Raw genomic sequence first — 6227 nt, 5'->3', positions numbered from 1 at the left:
ATGATTGGGATCTGAAGTGCCGTCATACAAAGTCATATCCGGGAGTTTGAAGTCCTTTGGAATTTTTGTCTTCATGATTTCTCTGGTGAATGGATCTTGACCCTAGTGGGAGCTATCCTCTGGAGTGGATCGAGTAGCTTTGGTTTTGAGATCGGCTTTGAGTTTTAGAAGCTTATTTTCTAATTCCCGGCGTCGCCTTATTTCCCGATGTAGATCCTCTTCCTTTTCGCGTTGATGTTGGGCTTCTTTCTCGAGTTGCTTTAATCGATCTTGAAGCGCCTCTATTATTCCTGGGTTTGATGAATTTTTGTCCCCGTTGGTGATGCCAAGGTATCTTAGGCTAATTTCACTAGCATTTTTCTGTTAGTTTTAGTTGTTTTATGCATTTTCTTGAGCTTAAAGTAACCAAGAATGGTTAAATGAATAACAAAGCAATGAACCATCCAAACAGTATGATTTTGATGCAAATTCCATGAGTTTTTAGTTATATTACTTGAATGCTATGAATGGAAGATTTCTTATGAAATTTTGCAAGACTTTGATGCAATTGTTTGGATGATTTCAGGGAAGAAGAGGCTAGGCAAGGAAGCAACAAAATCAATAAAGGAAGCTTGAATATCACATGTGGAGTTTAAGTTCCAGTTTAAGCTTAAACTGGAACTTTAAACTGGAACTTAAACTACCAAGCCATATAATGCTGGAAATGGCGTTTAAGTTCCAGTTTAAGCCTAAACTGGAGCTTAAACGCCAGAATCATGAAGGCTAAGAAATGCTGGAACTGGCGTTTAACCTCCAGTTTAACCTTAAACTGGAAGTTAAACGCCAGAATGAGAATTCCACCAAGGGAGCATTTCCACGTTTAAGCTCCAGTTTAACCTTAAACTGGAGCTTAAACGTGTTCGACACAATTTCTCACCAGGAAGCATTTCCACGTTTAACCTCCAGTTTAACCTTAAACTGGAGGTTAAACGCCAGAAGTAAGAAAGGCACCAGGAGCATTTCCACGTTTAAGCTCCAGTTTAACCTTAAACTGGAGCTTAAACGTGTTCGACTATTTCTCTCCTCCAGGGTTGCTTTCTCATTTCCACATTTAAGCTTCAGTTTTACCTTAAACTGAAGCTTAAACGTGTTCGACCCAATTGCTCCTCCAGGGTTGCTTTCTTCATTTCCACGTTTAAGCTTCAGTTTAACCTTAAACTGAAGCTTAAACGTGTTCGACATTTCACACTCCTGGGTTGCTTTCTTCCATTTCCACGTTTAAGTTTCAGTTTAACCTTAAACTGAAACTTAAACTTCAACTTAAACGCCACTTTTTGAAAGGGTTTCTGGGCCAAATATATTGAAGTTTAAGTTAGCATTTGAGCACAAACATTAACTTAAACGTATTATGGTAGGAAACCCAATTGAATATCATGGTTTATGGGATTGGGCCTGAAGAATTGATGAGTCTGGAACTTCAATTTGTTGAGTCTTGTGTCATTACTTGTTTATCACTAAGTTTGCTCAATGAATGTTACAGAATTGAATCACAGCCTCATCAGGATTATGGACCATAAACCCAAAGCAAAAGGAAATCAGGGAAAAGCCTCAAAGCCCAAGAAACACAACAGAAGCTCAATTTAGAAAGTGTATAAATAGGATAGAATTTAAGTTAGTTAGAAACTTTTACTTTTGGGGACACGGATCGGAGAACTTTTGATCATCTTTGCTAGTTTTCATACTTTTGTAATTGAATTCAGAGCTATGACTCACTAAACCCCTTTCATTGGGTTAGGGAGCTCTATTGTAATTCAATGAATCAATAATAGTTTTTATCTTCTTCTTCAATCTTTTCTCTTGAATTTTGTTAGAAAGCTTCTCGATCTAATTCCATTGGTTAGTTGTCTTGGGAAAGAAACTATCCATAATTGGAATTCTTCGGAACCTTAGGAAAGGAATGGAGGATTCATGCTAGAGAAGCTTTCTCACAGTGAATTGGATTGGGGTTTGGATGGATATTGTGACATGTAATCCTACCAAATTGTGGTCCATGAAACTGTGTGGTATAATCAGTGATCGAGCATCATCTCTTCTTATGAACATTTAAACCAAGGGATTGGGAATTTGTTTGTTTTTAGAGAGAATTGGTGAGCCAAGGAATTGGGATCCAATCATATAAGATTGCCAAGCAAGATTCAATGAATGCATTGGTTGAGGAAGAGATGAAATGTTTTGATTCGGAGATTTCAATATCTCCTGACCCCAATGAACCCCTCTCTCTGATCTACCCCTTTCTATTTACATTCTGCAATTTCAATTCATGCAATCACCCCCATCCCTTTTTAATTTCAGCACTTTAACTTCTCGCTCTTTAATTCATGCAATTTAAGATTCCGCAATTCTCATCTAAATCTTGATCCGCTCAACTAGAACACACTTCTAATCCGAATTGCTCATTCAACCAATCCTTGTGGGATTCGACCTCACTCTATTATGAGTTTTTACTTGACGATAACCGGTGCACTTGCCGGAAGGAATTTTTGCCGATCGTGCAATTTCCTAAAATCGTAGCTATCGAGTGTATGGCTAGATCAAGTTTATGGCGCCGTTGCCGGGGATTGGTTTTCGATTGACAATTCTCAAATTGGAAGTTAACTAGATTGAGCATTTTTCTTGTTTTGTTAATTCAGTTCAAGTTACTTGTTGAATTTTAATTTCTGCACTCTGTTATTTGCTTTCTTTCTTCATGCCTTTAAATTCAAGCAACTAACTCACTGACCCACTAACTATTTGAATTAATTCCTCAACTGCTCTAACCATACTCTTCCATTAACCAAGAGTATTTCACTTGCTTGTTGCCTGTGCTGTGTTCTTGTATGACAGGTAGGAGAGGAGAGACATCAACTCCTCCATATACTGAACCAGAGAGGACCCTTCATAAACTTAGAAGGGAAGCAAGAGGGAAGAAAGTACTGAGAGAAGAAGAATCTGAAGGAGAATCGGAGGACAATTTTGAGGAAGCTTTAGATCTCAACATGGATAGAGAAGTTCACAACCATGAGAGGGCTGATGGAAACAATGCCATTCTCGAGAGGAGGGTTCTTGGTTCATACATAAACCCAACCTCTGGGAATTGTGGTAGCAGCATTCAGAAACCACCCATTTAGGCCAACAATTTTGAACTCAAACCACAGCTAATATCACTGGTGGAGGACCATTGTTCATTTGGTGGGAGTGCTAATGAAGATCCAAACCAACATCTCACAAAATTCCTGAGAATTTGCGACACTGTGAAGTCCAATGGAGTCCAGGAAGATGCCTATAAACTGCTCTTGTTCCCATTTTCACTTAGGGACAAGGCAGCTAAGTGGCTAGAATCATTCCCAAGGGGGAGCCTAACAACCTGGGATGAGGTGGAAAGCAAGTTTCTGGCATGTTTCTACCCCCCACAAAAGGTCAATAGGCTTCGATCTGAGGTTCAGACTTTTAGACAACAAGATGGTGAAACTCTCTACGAGGCATGGGAGAGATTCAAGGATTTGACAAGGAAATGCCCACCAGACATGTTCCATGACTGGGTGCAATTGCATATTTTCTATGATGGACTTTCTTATGAATCAAGGAAGGCTGTAGACCATTCATCAGGAGGTTCATTGAACAGGAAAAAGACTGTGGAAGAAGCCATTGAAGTGATTGAGACAGTGGCTGAGAATGAGTACTACTATGCTTCAGAGAGACACAACACTAAGGGAGTCATGGAGCTGAACCATGTTGATACAATTCTAGCCCAAAACAAGGTGTTTGCCAAGCAACTAGCAGAGCTCACCAGGAAATTAGACACAAAGCAAGTGGCTGCAATACACACACAAGATCAAGAGGAAGTAAGCACTGAAGGAGGTGATTGGGAAGAGGCCAACTATGTGGGAAACCAACAAAGGCAATCATATGATCCACATTCCAACACTTACAACCCAGGATGGAAAAACCACCCAAACTTTGGGTGGGGAAACCAGCAAACCCAACCACAAAACCACAAACCTTACAACCACAACCAACATAACAATTCCACATACCAAAACTCCAACCAAAGATCATACCAAGCCACACAAAATACTTACTCCCAACCACCATATCATGGCCAAAATAATTAACCTGCCCAACCTAATCCGAGCCAACAATTTCAAGATCAATTAAACAGGATAGAAGGAATGCTTGCAACCATGAGTCAAGACATAACCGAATTGAAAGCTTTTAAGGAAGAAGTAAATTCTAACTTGCAAAACCAAGGAGCTGCCATCCAGAAGCTAGAAAATCAAATTGTGTATTTGTCTAAGCAAACCCCTGGGCCAAGCGTTTCTCATGCTGACAAGGCTATTGCAAGGGAAGAATGTAAGGCCATAACCCTCAGAAGTGGAAAGAAGCTAAAGGAGATCTCAAAGGAAACCATAGAGGATGAAGCAAAGGAAAATGTGAGAGACAAGGAACAGGGACAATCTTTTACACCGTCTGCAACAAAAGAAAAAGAAAAAGAGGTCCTGAAGCCTTATACACCTAAAGCACCATATCCTCAACGTTTGATGAAAAGTGAAAAGGATGGCCAATTCTCCAGATTCTTGGAGATTTTCAAGAAGCTTCAAATCAACATTCCGTTTGCTGAGGCAATAGAGCAAATGCCACTCTATGCAAAATTCTTAAAGGAATTAATGACCAAGAAGAGAAGCTGGAGAAATGAGGAAACTGTGTTGTTAACTGAAGAATGCAGTGCCATCATTCAGCACAAATTGCCTCAGAAATTGAAGGATCCAGGCAGTTTCCAAATCCCCTGCATCATAGGAGAAGTCATGGTGGAGAAGGCCTTGTGTGACTTAGGGGCCAGTATCAATTTGATGTCTCTAACAATGATGAGAAGAATGAAGATTGAGGAAGCCAAACCAACAAGAATGGCCCTCCAATTGGCAGATCGAACTTTTAAATTCCCTCATGGGATAGTTGAGGATTTGTTGGTGAAAGTGGGAGATTTTATATTTCCTGCCGATTTTGTGGTTTTAGATATGGAGGAAGAAGCCAAAGCTTCAATAATTCTGGGAAGACCCTTCCTGGCTACTGCTGGAGCCATCATAGATGTCCAAAAGGGTGAACTCACTCTTAGACTACATGATGAGAAATTGGTGTTTAACGTATTCAAGGCAATGAGCTATCCATCAGAATCACTAAAGGAATGCATGAGGGTGGATGTAGTGGACATTGCAATACAAGAAACCTTTGAGGAAACAACAAAGGAAGTGGCAGAGGAGGAGTTCACCAAGGATATTGAAGTTAGTCACATCAAGGCTGCTGAAACAACCATGCCAAGCATGCCAGAGAGAGTGAAAGAAGAGAAGGAAGCACCAAAACCTGAGCTCAAAGCATTGCCCCCTAATCTCAAGTATGCATACTTGGGTAGTGATGAGAGCCATCCTGTTATCATTAGCTCTGCCCTGAGCCAAGAACAGGAAGAAGAATTGATCAAGGTGCTACAAACTCATCAAGATGCCATTGGATGGACCCTAGCTGATTTGAAGGGGATAAGTTCATCCATATGCATGCATAAAATCTTGTTAGAAGAGGATGCTAGACCCTCCATTCAAGCTCAGAGAAGATTGAATCCCGTCATGAAAGAAGTGGTACAAAAGGAGGTCATGAAGTTATGGCAGGCAGGGGTAATCTACCCCATTTCTGATAGCCCATGGATTAGTCCCATCCATGTAGTTCCCAAGAAAGGTGGCATAACTGTGGTGCCAAATGAGAGGAACGAACTCATACCCGCAAGAACTGTCACTGGGTGGAGGATGTGCATAGACTACAGGAAGCTCAATGAAGCCACCAGAAAAGATCATTTCCCACTCCCATTCATGGATCAGATGCTTGAAAGGCTTGCAGGACATGCTTACTATTGCTTTCTGGATGGATACTCAGGCTATAATCAGATAGTAGTTGATCCAAGAGATCAAGAGAAAACATCATTTGTTTGTCCATATGGAGTTTTTGCGTATAGACGCATGCCCTTTGGATTGTGCAATGCACCTGCCACTTTCCAAAGGTGCATGCTGTCCATCTTTTCGGACATGATCGAAAAGTTTATTGAAGTTTTCATGGATGATTTTTCTGTGTTTGGAAATTCTTTTCCTAGCTGCCTACACCACCTTGCCTTGGTGCTTAAGAGATGCCAAGAGACCAACCTAGTATTAAACTGGGAAAAGTGTCATTTC

The 6227-nt window shown here is 40.6% G+C and overlaps 1 non-coding gene across 1 annotated transcript; it reads right to left on the bottom strand.

The window, feature by feature from the left end:
- Positions 1–3440: 3440 nt before the first annotated feature.
- Positions 3441–3544, bottom strand: LOC112713917 (small nucleolar RNA R71). The gene has a single exon (XR_003158877.1). It is a non-coding gene; the product is annotated as a small nucleolar RNA R71 (small nucleolar RNA).
- Positions 3545–6227: the final 2683 nt, after the last annotated feature.

This window comes from Arachis hypogaea, chromosome 9, assembly GCF_003086295.3.
Source record: "Arachis hypogaea cultivar Tifrunner chromosome 9, arahy.Tifrunner.gnm2.J5K5, whole genome shotgun sequence".
Taxonomy (NCBI): Eukaryota; Viridiplantae; Streptophyta; class Magnoliopsida; order Fabales; family Fabaceae; genus Arachis; species Arachis hypogaea.
Note: the sequence above shows the minus strand (reverse complement) of the source record. Positions and strands in the feature narration are given on the sequence as shown.